Here is a 16,979-nt window from a genome sequence, read left to right as displayed (position 1 = left end):
GATTTGTGTCTTTTCTCGTCACAAAATTCGCTTGAAAATTCCAAAATTTCTGCACACCCATCGGAATAATTATGCCGTCACTTTACTTCTGATGTATGAAACACTGCTAGATCCGGCAACTTATCATTTCCATCGGAACTACTACTACACACGTCCGAACTGTTTCATGGCTAGGCTCCGACTACTTTCTAGAATACTCTGTCTTCTCTACTAGCAGAAAAAGGAGCGCGAAGAATGTTGCTTTAACATTGGTCAGTTAACTCAACAGCCAATAGCAAAACAACATTCTCCCGCGTCAGTCCGCGCTTTTCATCAATAACCAATCGCAAAATAGTAAACCTAACGACTGCTCTTTTTACCGACGTAATTTCTAATATTCTGAAGTTTTGTTTATGTATAAAGTTATTTACTATTGTTATTTATACTTGAATTAACTTTCCCTTTACCATAAACTTACTTTACAAATCTATTCTACAAAAATCCCCTTTGTCCACATCGACACTTCTTCGAAATGTCCCCACACTAAATCCTACTACATAACTCGTTAAACAATTATTTTTATATTAACTTTAAACCACACTCACCAATCATTCATACTGCTAAAACACATTTATAACATTTTACCTACACAAATAACACTTTATGAAAATACTAGAACAGTTTATGAAAAACATTCTATTACTTTAGTGCACTCTAGTGGGCACAATTGAAACTAAATCACAGTCCCCTATCCAATACTGTCCTCTATCGGCTGATATATAAACTACGTGCGCGTCCAGTTTCGCGTCACCATCTGTCACTATACAGCTCTGACAAGGAGACGGCACGGGCGTGGGGTCGGGGATTTGTCAGAAATTTTGTGTGGTGAAAGAGGACCCCTAACACCTCACGTGGTTAAAACATTAGGACGCACTACCCGGAAAATCCTTGGAAAAATCGATCCAAAGTTTTTTAGGTGCCTTATGAGTATAAAGTATTAGTCCACTGCCGAGCCGCCGTCTGGCCTAGATGTTTAGGGCTCGGACTCTTAACGCCAGAGGTCTCGGGTTCTGTTCCTCCTCTGGCACTTCTGTTTCATTTTCTTTCGTTATTCCACCAATTATTCAGAAATTTTCCCAAACCTATATTATCTTTAACAAATTAGTTACATCATTGAATAAAAATTATTTTCTTTTTGTCCAACAACACAATTCATGGCGGTTGGTTTACCATTTTTCGTTGTAAAGTATATAAGGAGAATCATTGGGTTTTTAATCAGAATAACGAATTCGATTGGGAAACATTCAATTTTTATACATATAACAATTATAAACAAGAACCGCAGTGGTATTTATCGTAAAAACAAACAAAGCAATAATTTTTGCGACATCTTGCACAACATATAAAAGCGGATTTTTTACAATCACAGGGCGTTTACAATAAATCTGTACAAAATATGCCCCATTAACATTTACGAAAATGTTTTGAGTTTCTGATAATTTTGAGGCAAACCACGCATATTGAATCATGTCTCCGAATATTGGTGACGATAACTGATGGTGAATTATAGAATGAATTTTTATACAGTTTTCCCGGGAATTAATTTCCTGGTTCTCCTGTAACAATGCGCTCCAATTTTGCAAGCAACAGAAGAAAAAAAAAGTGCCAAAGGAGGAATCGAACCCGAGACCTCTCGCGTAAGGGTCCGACCGCTAATCATGTAGGCCAGACGGCGGCTCGGCAATGTGCTAACATTTTGTACTCATAAGGCACCTAAGAAACTTTGGATCGATTTTTCTCGGGATTTTCCGAGAAGTGCATCCTAATATTTTAACCAAGTGAGGTGTTAGGGGTCCTCTTTCACCACACGATATTTCGGACAAATCCCGGACCCCACGGTCGTGCCGTCTCCTTGTGAGATACATCTCCCACTTAACCGCCTCCAAGGCAGGATCGGTATATAGCGCTACGCCTCACGTTCACTTCATCTTCTTTTTCTTCTTTTGCCTTTTTCCGTTTCTCCGATGCCACCACCGCCCCTCCCTCGGAACGGAAACTGTGTACCCCATCTCTTATCAGCCAGTGTAGATCCCACGCTAAAGAGTGTGAGAACGATTTCTAAATGTTTGCGTTCTGAGGGGCGACGTGGGTACCGTCCAGGTATTTGCCCAGTTGGATGTGGGTAACCGCCAAAAAGCCACATCCAGGTTGACCAGCTCACCTGCCCTCGTCGTTAATCCTCGAGTTGGATTCGAGCTGGGGAATCTAGCCTCCCTGTATCCCGAATGCGGCGCTTTAAGGCGCTCAGCTTTATTTGCAAGTCTTTATTATTTAAGAAATTCAGCGCTATTGCTTACCATAGCTATCATAATAAAAGTGCGAAATGTTAATAAACTCTATGATGCAAAAGTCTGTAGCTCCGTTTAAAATAAAATATTGAAATTATAAGCGAACATTTACGTTAGACAAATGCAAGATGACAAGAGTAATTTACCATCCAAGCAAATTTTAGATTCAAAAGGAATGCTTTGCTAATCAATCACTCTTAAAACTAAAACTTTAAATAATAGTACTGGTTAATTCGTTTCTGCCTGGACTTCATACTAATGAACCTAATTATACCTTCTTAACTTAGTTATCTTAACATGTTACCTTCAGTCTGAGTGATAACAAAATGCTAAACCTCTCTTCTAACATGGAAGTTCTGTGTCTGTTTTTGATCAACCTGATAAAAAAACGTTGAACCTATCTTCTAACATGCACGTTCCATGCATGTTTTCGATAAACTTTAAGTCTGAAATGGATTCAACTTCAAATATAAAATTGATTCAACTTCAGTTTTAAAATTTATTCAACTTCAATTTCGAATATGATTCAACTTCAGTTTAGAAAATTTCTTTTCTCCATTCCTCTTTGTGATCATTACAGGTACTTTCCGAGAGGAGCCTCGTTGTTACGAAACTCAGCTTTGACGTTTTCTGGGTCCTGCAGCGAAATTCCGCCTTATACAGTATACCATTTTATAGTTTTCTTCTTACCCAAGCGTGTTTTAGTACTTAATGTGCTATTTTCAGTGGAATTTTTTGTTTATTTTCTACTTGACAAGGCGCTAATAGTTGCGTGTGCTGGTAGTTTTATACTTACCGTACGTTCTACAGCCTGTCGTGGTTTTTTTTTATGTAATGGACTTCGTTCTCTCGTTTACGATGTTTTAAAGAACTTACATCTTTTCCTGTATTATTTCTTTTTCGTACACAAGTATTAAAAAGATGGTTATTTTGGATCCTGTTGGTACGAAATGAGTTATGGGACAAATAGACTTTCCGCGTAGAAGAAATCATTTAAAACTGCAAAGATTCTGTTGATTATTCATCTAAATGGATTAACGGCTGGCCAAATGAATTGGTACACTTTTTACCTGGCATCACAGAGAATTTGACGCGACGGAGCTTGAGGTTTTAGAGGTGGATTCTGACTTAATTCATACAAGCTGTCCACTGAAAAATTCAGCCGAGGAAGTTCGTACAAAATAAATATCCCTAGGATAAAGGTTAGACAGCCTGCGCCTAAATTTGTCCCAGTTCATTGCGTTAGTCGTAGCAACCAGACAATTTGCTCTGGCTAGAAAGAACAACACTACAGGTTTAAAGGCGAACACTTTAGATTATTGCATCGAATGAAAGAACAAGTGAACTGTTACTGGCCGGCCACGGTGGCCGAGCTGTTCTAGGCGCTTCAGTCCGGAACCGCGCGACTGCTGCGGTCGCAGGTTCGAATCCTGCCTCAGGCATGGATGTGAGTGATGTCCTTAGGTTAGTTAGGTTTAAGTAGTTCTAAGTCTAGGGGACTGATGACCTCCGATGTTAAGTCCCACAGTGCTCAGAGCCATTTGAACCATTTTTGAACTGTTACCAGCGACTGTTTAATTCTTTCCACATTCTGTTTCTAACAAGGGAACCTCCCCATCGCACCCCCCTCAGATTTAGTTATAAGTTGGCACAGTGGATAGGCCTTGAAAAACTGAACACAGATCAATCAAGAAAACAGGAAGAAGTCGTGTGGAACTATGAAAAAATAAGCAAAATATACAAACTGAGTAGTCCACGGGTAAGAAATGCAACATTAATGAGAATGTGAGCACAGGAATGCGGTGGTCCCGTGGTTAGCGTGAGCAGCTGCGGAACAAGCGGTCCTTGGTTCAAGTCTTTCCTCGAGTGAAAATTTAACTTTCTTTATTTTCACATAGTTGTGATCTGTCCGTTCGTTCATTGACGTCTCTGTTTACTGTAATAAATTTAGTGTCTGTGTTTTGCGACCGCACCGCAAAACTGCGCGATTAGTAGCCGAAAGGACGTGCCTCTCCAATGGGAACCGAAAACATTTGATCGCAAGGTCATAGGTCAACCGATTCCTCCACAGGAAAACACGTCTGATATATTCTATACGACACTAGTGACGGCATGTGCGTTACATGACAGGAATATGTTGTCGACCCACGTAACTTGTACACTTGGCGAATGGGTAAAAAGATTCTCCTACCTTGCCTGATTTAGGTTTCCTTGTCGATGTGATAATCACTCCCAAAAAAGTGACGGAAGCATAAGAGTTTGTCAAATAAACTGCAACAAATGAATGCAACAGTTTCACAGTCGCACAGTTTTCCCTGTGCTCTGTCAAATCATATGTTTTTAACGTTTTTTCCGTGTGTAGACCGTCAAATCCTGCATATGTCCAAACACATCTGAACATGTCCTGGAATTTTGGAAAGCGAAGTTGATTATGTGTGAGTGCCTGAACTTTGATAATTGTCTGAGAATAAAAAATTAAACTTTTCATTCGAAGGAAGACTTGAACCAACGACCTCTCGTACCGCAGCTACTGACGCTGACCACGGGACCACGGCGCTCCTGAGCTCACACTATCCTTGATATTGCCTATCTTCTGCATTGACTACTCAGTTTGTATATTTTGTTTATTTTTTTCATAGTTCCACACAACTTCTTCCTGTTTTCTCGATTGATCTGTGTTCAGTTTTTCAAGGCCTATCCACTGCGCCAACTTATAACTAAATCTGAGGGGGGTGCGATGGGGAGGTTCCCTTGTAAGGCTTAAACATCCATCATTAGGTGGATTTATATGGATTAATATGGCATTTTATGTCCTCTGTTACGACTTTGGGGTAACCTATGACACAATTCACAAGGAAATACGAAACACTATTACAGGACATGGGTCCGTAGAAGTCTTTCGAGAAAGACTGAACGTCATGCAAAAGTGAATGTAAAATAACTAAAATGGAATGCTTCCAGTGATCACAGGCTCCTTTCTCATTCGTGATACATAACATGTAAACCATCACACTTTGTCAACAAAACGGCGTATTGAAACTAAAAATCGTAAGGAACATATAATATGTCATGAAATAGTGTTTTAACTTTCTGTACCAGACAGTGCCACAGGTTATCCAAAAGTCGTGACATAACACATACATACCATATAAATACACGTAAGTCCATCTGATGATAGAGATCTAAACCTTCTAAATGCGTTGTGGAAATAAATAAACAGTGACTGGTAACAATACACCTGTTTCATTCGATAACACTACAGCTGTCTTCGGGTACCTTCAGAGAACAAGGATATGGCAGAACTGATTTTTAAAGCAACTCTGCTTTTGTCCCAAAGTCATAATCCACACGATGATGACCGTAATGATAGCCTCATTTCATAGCTCTCACAATAGTACCACGTTAACCTAGCAGTGCAGCCTCAGTCGACTTTGCGACATCTATTTTCAAGTTACGCTGGCTATCTAGCTATGTGAAACTCCTAGCAGACCACGTTTTATGGCAGTAGATAAATAGAAGTGTTGCAGTATTGTAACAACTATAAGTATTCCATTTTCAGTGCCTAAAACTGAGATTAGGTAACCGTTGCACGGTATGTCTATGAATTGCTAGTCTAAAGTATTAGTGTGACATCACCATCTCATTGTGGTTAGCAATCACATAAGGTAATCAAAACTATTACACTTAATTTTAATTTTATTTTTTACAATTTTTGCATTTCATGCATAGCCTTACATATTTAGTTGTTTTTCTCTGTACAAGGATGACATTTTGTGAGGATCTAATGGGATATTGTCATTCTTTTTTCGTGTAAAGCTTCCTCATAGATCACAATTTGCTCAAAGCTTCATTTACAACCAACGCTATCCGCTAAGCTATTATTGCGTAACGAGAATAGTAAAGGTGTTATTACACTTCCGTGAGACACATCAGATTCTAGAAGGCAATAGAAAACATTGCTATGAGCCTGCGACAGCACGGATATGAAGACATTCCGTATACTTCTTGCTGTGTTTCGATACACAAAGGATTTCGAATGCCCACACAAAAAGAAGCGTTGTGGGTATAGGTCCCGAGAATGTGCAGAGCAGGTAATTGTTCCACATCGTCCTAGCCATCTGTCACAATGTATATTATTTAGAAGCCGATGGGCTTTGGCACGTCTAGGGTGTGGCTCCTGACTTTATGCTTCGGTGCTACCCTGTGGCATCTGTTACGATATTCCCTCGTCATATGTCTTGTTGTAAGATATTCTCTAATTATTGTTCAATAACTTACTCGATTATTGCTCCGATATTGTACTACTGACCGTTACCAATAGTTACCAGTTATTGTTGTCTTTTTACCTGATTTATTCGTTTTCGTCAGGACTGTTTAATAGAAATATAGTTTATAAAACACGCCTTTAGTAATGTTGAAAAGCAATTAACGTCAAAAATAGTGATTAATTACTGTTCCAAGATTTAGAGATTCCAACTGAGAGATATATACTAAATAAAACAATAATGTATTGCACTAATCGCCATGCTGCACAAAACAGGTTAGAAAATTTTTGCAGAAGCAACAAAAAGATAATGCCAAATTTAAAGGAACCTAAAATCAGCAAGATTGGCATATTTTACTGGAGTTCGAAATTTAGGGCGGACTTCATTTCGAGATGCTTTCGATAGTTCTCACAGTGACACTACGCTAAAGGCATGACACAAGTCAGTACCTTCACTGCACCGCAGCAATGATGATGTTACCGAATACAGTGTCACTAAAGCACAGTAACTAAATAGGGTTTTCTGAAATTCCATCATCAAAGAAGACGAAGTAAATGTCGTAGAACTCGTTTAAAAAACAGCTGCCAACATAAGCAACTTAGAAGAAGATGTCCTTAGTATAGCGAAGCAGCTTAAATAATTTGATAAAGGCAAGTCGTCCAGTACAGACTGTATACTAGTTAGGTTCCTATCAGAGCATGCTGATACAATATCTCCACACTCAGCAATCATATACGAGGGTTGGAACTTTAATAGTGCCAACTATTTATTTACAGCTCGTACAAAATAGATACGTGTTTCCAGAATTTACTGACCTTCAAAGCGTCACCAGCATTGTGTATAACCCGTTGCCAGCGATGTGGAAGTCGTAGGATACTCTTAGCAGTGCCAGCTGTGTTGACAGTTCGAGCTGAGCCGACCTCTCTGACCGAGCGGTTCTAGGCGCTTCAGTCCGGAGCCGCGCAGCTGCTACGGTCGCAGGTTCGAGTCCTGCCTCGGGCGTTGACGTGTGTGATGTCCTTAGGTTAGTTAGGTTTAAGTAGTTCTAAGTCTAGGGGACTGATGACCTCAGATGTTAAGTCCCATAGTGCTTAGAGCCATTTGAACCATTTAGCTCGAGCGGCGCGGTCTATTGGGCGATGAATTTGTAGCAGTTCTGAAGCGAATGCCGTGAAGTGTTTCCTTCAATTTAGAAATCGAGTTGAACTCACGAGGGCTTAAGTCAGTGGGGTGCAGTAGGTGGTATAGCACTTAGCAGCCCCATCAGTCAAACAAATCAGTAACAGCTTGCACTGTACGTGCTTGAACAATGTCCTGCAAAATGATGGTCAGGTCCTGCAGAAAGTGTCATCACTTGTGTTTCTAAGCTGGTCGTAGGTTGTGTTCCAACAATGAACAGCATAGAGACAGAAATGATGACACTTTCGTCTCAGTTGTGGTTTCGTGATTTGCTGTCAGAATGGTCACAGACGGAAAGTCAGAGTAAAACCGAAGTGATATCTGGGGTTCCTTAAGGAAGTGTTATAGGCTCTCTGCTATTCCTACTCTATATAAACGTGTTAGGAGACAATCTGACAAGCCCTCTTAGATTTCTGCAGATAATTCTGTCATTTGCCTTGTCATAAAGCCGTCAGATGATCAAAACCAATTGCAAAATGATTTAGATAAGATAGCTGAGGTACTAAAAGTGGCAGTTGAACCTAAACAAGGAAAAGGTTGAGGTCATCCACATGGGTAATAACAGAAATCCGCTAAATCTCTGTACACGATAAATCACACAAATCTAAACAATGTGAATTCAACTAAGTAGTTAGGTATTACAATTGCGATTAATTTAAAACCGAGTACATAGATAACGCTGTCGGAAAATCTAACCAAAGGCTCCAATTTATTGACAGAACACTTAGAAGATTCAACAAGTCTACTAAAGAGATTCCTTACACTACGCTGTCCGTCCTCTTCTGGAATATTGCTGCGAAGTGTGCGATCCACATGTTAAGATTTACAGAGAACATCGAAAAAGCTCAAAGAACAGAAGCTCATTTCGTACTGTTGCGCAATGGGGAAGAAAGTGTCACGGATATGATACTCCAGTTGGGATGGCAGTTACACTACCGGCCATTAAAATTGCTACACCAAGAAGAAATGCAGATGATAAACGGGTATTCATTGGACAAATGTATTATACTAGAACTGCCATGTGATTACATTTTCACTCATTTTAGGTGCATAGATCCTGAGAAATCAGTACCCAGAACAACCACCTCTGGCCACAATAACGGCCTTGATACGCCTGGGCACTGAGTCAAACAGAGCTTGGATTGCATGTACAGGTACAGCTGCCCATGCAGCTTCAACACGATACCACAGTTCATCAAGATTAGTGACTGGCGTATAGTGACGAGCCAGTTGCTCGGGCACCATTGACCAGACGTTTTCAATTGGTGAGATATCTGGAGAATGTGCTGCCCAGGACAGCAGCCGAACATTTTCTGTATCCAGAACGGCCCGTACAGGACCTGCAACATGCGGTGGTGCATTATCCTGCTGAAATGTAGGGTTTCGCAGGGATCGAATGAAGGGTAGAGCCACGGGTCGTAACACATCTGAAATGTAACGTCCACTGTTCAAAGTGCCGTCAATGCGAACAAGAGGTGACCGAGACGTGTAACCAATGGCACCCCATACCATAACGCCTGGTGATACGCCAGTATGGCGATGACGAATACACGCTTCCAATGTGCGTTCACCGCGATGTCGCCAAACACGGATGCGATCATCATGATGCTGTAAACAGAACCTGGATTCATCCGAAAAAAATGACGTTTTGCCATTCGTGCACCCAGGTTCGTCGTTGGGTACGCCATCGCAGGCGCTCCTGTCTGTGATGCAGCGCCAAGGGTAACCGCCAATAGTCTATGCCGCTGCAACTGTTCGTGTAGATGATTGTTGTGTTGCAAACGTCCCCATCTGTTGACTCAGGGATCGAGACGTGGCTGCACGATCCGTTACAGCTATGTGGATAAGATAATTTGTTGACGCCCACCTACTTAGTGAGAAATGATCATCATGATAAAATAAGAGAAATCAGGGCTCTCACGGGAAGATTTAAGTGTTCGTTAATGCTGCGCGCTGCTCGAGAGTGAAACGGTAGAGAAGTAGCTTAAAGGTTTTATGATGAACGCTCTTCCAGGCATTTCAGTGTGAACTGCAGAATAGTCATAGAGATATAAATATGTTACACTAAGCTTACCACACGCAACAGCATACTATATACGGATTAATCAGAACATTATGACCACCGAGCTACTGTCGACATAAATCTGTACAGGCGATAGCAGTCTCATCGGGCGAAGAATGACTGCTAGTATATACGAGGTATCAGTGAGCTTGCTTTTCGTGTGTAGACTGGGGAAGGCGCGCGATCTTAGTGGTCTGACTGAGGGCAGATTGTGACGAACCATTTCGGAAACCACCCGACTTGTGGGGTGTTCGAGGAGTGCTGTGGTGAGTGTCTTCAACATTTGGCGAAACCAAGCTGTAACCATATCCAGACGTCGTGGGGTTGGACGACCTCCCCTCCTTACAGATGTCGAACTTCCTAGGCTGGGCAGGACTGGTCAAACAGGACAGGTGAGGAATGTGGCGGAACTGACATCAGACGTTAATGATGAGTAGAGTACAAGTGTGTCTGAACACTCCTGAAGATGGACATCAAATGGTTCAAATGGCTCTGAGCAGTATGGGACTTATCACCTATGGTCATCAGTCCCTTAGAACTTAGAACTACTTAAACCTAACTAACCTAAGGACAGCACACAACACCCAGTCATCACGAGGCAGAGAAAATCCCTGACCCCTGCCGGGAATCGAACCCGGGAACCACGAGCTGCGGACTAAGATGGACATCCGCAGCCGACTACTCGTGCACGTGTCAACTTTAATACCACGACATCGGCAAATACCACTGAAATGGGCGCGTGTCCATCGGAACTGGTCATTGGCGCGGCGGCAGAGAGTTGCATGGTCTGATCAATCCCGTTTCCTTCTTCCTCAGGCCGATCGGAGGACGCGGATCCGTAATCATCCAGGGTAACAGGTCTGTGGCACCTGCAGTGCGGGACGGATACAAGCTGACGGTGGCTTCATTATTCTCTGGGGAACATTAACATGGGCGTCCATGGGTGCAGTGGAGCTCGTGCAAGGCACCTTGACGATCAGGTTTCCCGACGGCAGCGGCATTTTACGACAAGGTAATCCGCCATTTCACAAGGCCAATAGTGTGATGGAGTGGTTTGAGGAACAAAGTGGGGAGTGGCCGCCCAACTCGCCAGATCTCAACCACACCGAACACACCTGGAATGTGATAGAACGCGGCGTGGGAGTTCATCGAACTCCTCCTCCAAATTTGCGAGAATTAGGTGACTTGTGCGTGCAGATGTGGTGCCAACTCCCTTCAGTGACCTAGTACGGCCTCATTGCTTCCTTGCTACGAAGCGTTGCCACTGTTATTCGCGCCGAAGGTGGACACACCGGCTGTTAGGTAGATGGTCATAATGTTCTGTCTTATCACTCCTTATCACTGTATGCCAAGGTTATCGTCCGAAATTTCACAATGAATGTTTATATTTAATTACGGCAAACAAACAGCTGTCCTTCCATTCTGTTTGCTTTCCTCTACTTTTAAACATTTCAGTGTCAATATGAGCCTCATAGAAAACCCTGTTCGCGAATACTGTGCCTTACACGTCCACACTCTTCGAACGATAGCTAAAGACGACATTTCCACACGGACTCAAATAACTCGCATCTTAGCCGGCCTCGGGCATGCATGTGTGTGACGTCCTTAGATTAGATAGGGTTAAGTAGGGGCTGATGACCTCAGATTTTAAGTCCCATAGTGCTCAGAGCCAGAGCTAAGTGTTGCAAATCTTAGGGCAATATGACTCGGGTACCATAGCGGCCGATAAGTTTGACCAGGCCCCGATTTTCTTGAACTCGCATCTTAAACGCTGCAGCAACGTATCTGCGATCGCGATACAAAAGGGTTTAACATTTCCCCCATTGACTTGGAGGCCAGCACTGTTGAAACATCCCCTTAGAAAAATTTAAGAATGACAGTGCTGGTAAAACTCTTACGTTATTTGATTTTCAAACAGCTGAGCCAAACTGAACGTACTCAGACACGTTCTCTCTTTACTTATTCCGGTCAACACTAAACTGACACACAATATTTTTAGCGCAACGCACTCTGACTTTCAATAATCCCTACAAAAGAATGGCCCTAACTAACAATAACCTATAGGCCTAACTTTCATGAATTACTTACCTCACAAAAATCTTCGTTACTCGAACTAGTGAAATACAGCGAGCGCCAATACTGGCAGCTAAATAAAAGATTCTAACTACTGAAGGCACTAACTACTGATAGGCATAGTTAGCAAATGAAAGATTTTGATAGAGAGCAAGCAATGTATTTACCTTAATAATGTTCAAAAGTCATCATATATATATATATATATATATATATATATATATATATATATATATATCAGTTCATGACATCCAGTCTTACAAATTTCTTGTTTCTGACGGACACACGTCCAGATCGTCCGCTGTCAAAGCTCTGCCATCTCTCTCCCCATATCCACCTCTGCTGGCGGTTCACCTCCAACTGCACAACGCTACGCACTGTTCACATCCAACTGCCCAACACCACACAAGCGAATATTCCTACAATGAGTCCAACCAGCATCACTGCACACAGCACAGTCAGTGATTTTCATACAGAGCGCTACGTGGGGTTACCAACATAAAAACCTAAACAGCCTACTTACACTGTCCATGACGTGAAAGAGTACGAACACGAGTGTATAGGAAGCGAAGGCATACAAATCACGTCCCACGTGAGGATACAGTCTCCTCATACTCTCAAATGAAGAGGAACGCATCGCCATAACATACAAGCTTCGTCGCACTGGTAAAGCCACATCCTCTAGAAGGTCAGGTAGCGTGCTCTCTAAGAAAGAATTTCAAGTTAGCAAAACATTATCAACAATTTCGGTCCAGACATTTTACATAAAATCGTCGTTAATGGCGTGTTTCAACAGTTGCGTTACGCATCACGTCAGCCCACACACGCTAATTGTGAAAATCTTCGATATGATCAGATCTTAACACTGCCTAATCCATTTGCAACAAAATAAGTATGGACACAATGTTGAGTGTACGGGCTGTAAACTGCATGGATACGGCAGATTAGTATGTAACACTCGCCAGACAATCAAGTTGTTGGAGCTACTTGTCTTGCGCTAACACTTACGTCGTCGTTAACTGCATGAAGAATTGCTTCCTGCAGTTGAGATGTCCTCGTCCTTCTGGCCCTCCCCCGGTAACTAATAGCAGGCTGGAGGGTTCCCATGCTCCCTGAGACGACGATCAGTTGCTTTAAACATCCTCCAGTTCGGGCTATTTCATTCTGGAAATCTCTCACAACGTAGAAGTTGAGCGGCACAGCCATTAACGTAGGCTAATCCGTTTATCAAATGATCATCTGGCAACTTCACGTTTGTGTTCACTTACCTTGTACTGTAGTGCAAATCAAGCCGATGAACACTCATAAACAGTTACCCGTTCGCCATCTCCATAAAATTTTGATGCTATATTGTGGAAAGCAATCAAGTGAGTCGCATGTCAACAGAAGCAATGGCGGGAATCGCATGTCAACATTACCTTCGGTGAGATGGACGACAAAAATACTGGCAGTGAATCTAAAAATTACGAGTTAACTACAATACCTGATTAAAAGTATCTAGACACCTATAACTGAACGTGTCCACCCATCGCCTGATTGATCGCGTGAACTCTGCTGGGGATTACTTGAGTGAGGTGTCAGAGTGTCTGTGGAAGAATAGCAAAAAATAGTTCAAATGGCTCTGAACACTATAGGACTCAACTTCTGAGGTCATCAGTCTCCTAGAACTTAGAACTACTTAAACCTAACTAACCTAAGGACATCACACACATCCTTGCCCGAGGCAAGATTCGAACCTGCGACCGTAGCAGTCGTGCGGTTCCAGACTGTAGCGCCTAGAACCGCTCGGCCACTCCGGCCGGCGAAGAATAGCAGCGCACTCTTCCTCAAGAGCCAAAACCAGAGAGATAGTGATTTTGGACGTTTTACCCCATTCTGAAAGTATTCCGTTGGGTTCTGGTCGGGACTCTGGGTGACTAGTCTTTCTCAGGAATGTTAGCGTCCACAAGCCATTGACTTACAGCTGCTACTTTATGACAGGGTGCACTGTCAATCTGATGCAAACTGTTGTACGCAGTTTACGAACTATTCCCCTATTGTACGCATTGGACAACGTATTCATATGCTTCCGCATTCACTGTTGTCTTAAGCTCAATAAGGAAGCCATAGAGGGAAAGGGATCCATACCCTAATGCACCACATCCGTAATTCGCAGTTGACAGTGCATACGGCGGGATTTAACATTCTCCAGGCGTTCGCCAAACCCAAACCCTATCGTGGGATTGACACGTGTTACACGGTAACTCACCATTACAAATCACTTTAGAGCTCAAGAGCGATTCCTGCCGCTGGTTTCGTGCGATTTTGTACAACCATCCTATGCAAAGCTCAACAGTCCTTCGTCTTCGTTTAGTTGTGGCTATTCTTTCGTGTTTCTAAATGGTTCAAACGGCTCTAAGCACTATGGGACATCATCTGAGGTCATCAGTCCCCTGTACTTAGAACTACCTAAACCCAACTAACCTAAGGACATCACACGCGTCCATGCCCGAGGCAGGGTTCGAACCTGCGACCGTAGCAGCAGCGCGATTCCGGACTGAAGCACCTAGAACCGCTCGGCCACAGCGGCCGGCTTGTGTTTCTACTTCACAGTCACAACAGTCGACTTGCGCAGTTATGTAAGTATTTAAATGTTCCTGATGGATTTGTTACTCAGGTGACATCCAATGACTGGTCCACGTTCGTAGTCAGTGATAGCTCTCGACCTATCCTTTCTCCTGTTACTGCTTCTCTCTTCCATTCATACTGGCGGGTCCGTCACTGAATACATTTGATCAGAAAGTGAATGCGTAATCAACAGGGCATTTTGAAACTTTCATGTACGGAAGGATTTCAGGCGGTACACCTGTACGTGTTGGACTTGGTCAGGATGGGAAAATGAGTTGGGCGTTCGGTGGTGTTAGGAGAAAACCTTCGAAAGAAAAAACTGTTTCCAGTCGCCAGTGGAGGTTTCATTTCTTCAAAAGCCTACGCCTAAGGAGTACACTAAAGTGAAACTTGGTATGGCAACAGTAGGCTGCCGCAGTTAAACTGAGACTCCTTACGTCCCCAAAGGGAAGAACCAGTGGACACGTCTGGTCGCGGGCCGTGCTGCAAAACGAGAGAGCTGTCTCAATACCGACGCATTCTCACCAACCCATCCGGCTCGCCCCACGCGACCATCCTCCAATCTTTCTATTGGTGGGAAGAGGTTCTTCACTGGGCGTCCATCCGTCAGCGGTACTCAACATGGAGTCCATAGTTAGCGGTACTACCATGCGACAACGTTCACATGGACTGAGCGTGGGTGTTACGCAAAACATCCGGTGCAATGCTACCCCATGCTCAGCCACTGTCATCCCTCAGTGAGTGAAATTAAAATGCAAAATTCGAAAAAATTGAAAAAATAAAACTGCTCTCCTCGCACATGCCGAAATGTGCTCTACGTGCATGTCATTGTGCTATGAAAGTTGTGCGCAGTCGTTTTCAACATAGAAATTTAACTCTTCTGAGCCTATATTCTTCTACGTGTCAGGAATCTTTAACAAAAGTGTAGCCTTACCGTTTGTGTAGTCGCTGATAGTTATGTTATGTTAACCGGGGACCTAGAAACGACGGAGAGGCCCCGTCCCCGCCGCAGCCGCAGTGGTCCGCAACCCCACGACGACTACCGCAGTCCATTTCACCCCTCCGCTGTCCCACACCGAACCCAGGGTTATTGTGCAGTTCGGCCCCCGGTGGACCCCCCCGCGCCGGGAACGTCTCACACCAGACGAGTGTAACTCCTATGTTTGTGTGGTAGAGTAATGGTGGTGTACGCGTACGTGGAGAACTTGTTTCCACAGCAATCGCCGACATAGTGTAGCTGAGGTGGGATACGGGGAACCAGCCCGCATTTGCCGAGGCAAATGGAAAACCGCCTAAAAACCATCCACAGACTGGCCGGCTCACCGGACCTCGACACAAATCCGCCGGGCGGATTCGTGCCGGGGACCGGCGCTACTTCCCACCCGGAAAGCCGTGCGTTAGACCGAACGGCCAACTGGGCGGGCCTTGGCTGATAGTTACTTAAGGTTTCACACACTGCCCTAGCTTTAGCAAAGTAAGTTTGCATTAATATTTGCTTGACTAATGATTTATTCCATGCCTGTCGCGCAATAGGGAATAATTGTTGAGATGTTTCCTGTTAATTTTTGTTCATTCTAGTGGACGTTATAGGGATATCTGCTGTCTTTACTTACTCTGCGGGGCACGATGAATATGACCACACAAAGGAGAATAAGTAGTGCAGAAAAAACGACTTCCTTCCTTCTTTCATCTTGTAGTGAAATATAAAATATGGGCGGAGCTATTGAGGGTTCCTCATTAAGGAGGCAATTCCAAGTTCCTATAGATACAGCAATAATTAAACGGAAAATTAATGAGGGTCGTTGAACTACTAGTTATTTTTGCATGTTCCAACACACCAATGGGAAATTCTTGCTGCACCGTGGCACTATAGCCATCCCACGATATGTTCACTGACAGAGGAGCGAGGGGCAGACTAAGAGGAAAGAGCCTTGTGCGCATGCGCAATGCGGGTAGCGGAATCCTTGAGGCAAACATCAGCCGTCCCATTGTTAGTGTGGTAAGTGGGATAACGCTGGTAGTTGAGACTAGCGTAACTGCCAACTGACGTACAACAAGCTGTTGTAGTCTCTCTTGGCGCGAATATCGTAAATATGAGAAGTTAATTCTAGCAAGTGATGCTCAAGCCAGTCACACTGCGTATACCCAGACAAAATGCCAGATATACACTACTGGCCATTAAAATTGCTACACCACGAAGATGACGTGCTACAGACGCGAAATTTAAGCGACAGGAAGAAGATGCTGTGATATACAAATGATTCGCTTTCCAGAGCACTCACACAAGGTTGGCGCCGGTGGCGACACCTACAACATGCTGACATGAGGAAAGTTTCCAAACGATATCTCATACACAAACAGCAGTTGACCGGCGTTGCCTGGTGAAACTTTGTTGTGATGCCTCGTGTAAGGAGGAGAAATGCGTACCATCACGTTTCTGACTTTGATAAAGGTCGGATTGTAGTC

Source organism: Schistocerca serialis, chromosome 1 (genome assembly GCF_023864345.2).
Source record: "Schistocerca serialis cubense isolate TAMUIC-IGC-003099 chromosome 1, iqSchSeri2.2, whole genome shotgun sequence".
In the NCBI taxonomy this organism is placed as follows: domain Eukaryota; kingdom Metazoa; phylum Arthropoda; class Insecta; order Orthoptera; family Acrididae; genus Schistocerca; species Schistocerca serialis.
Note: the sequence above shows the minus strand (reverse complement) of the source record.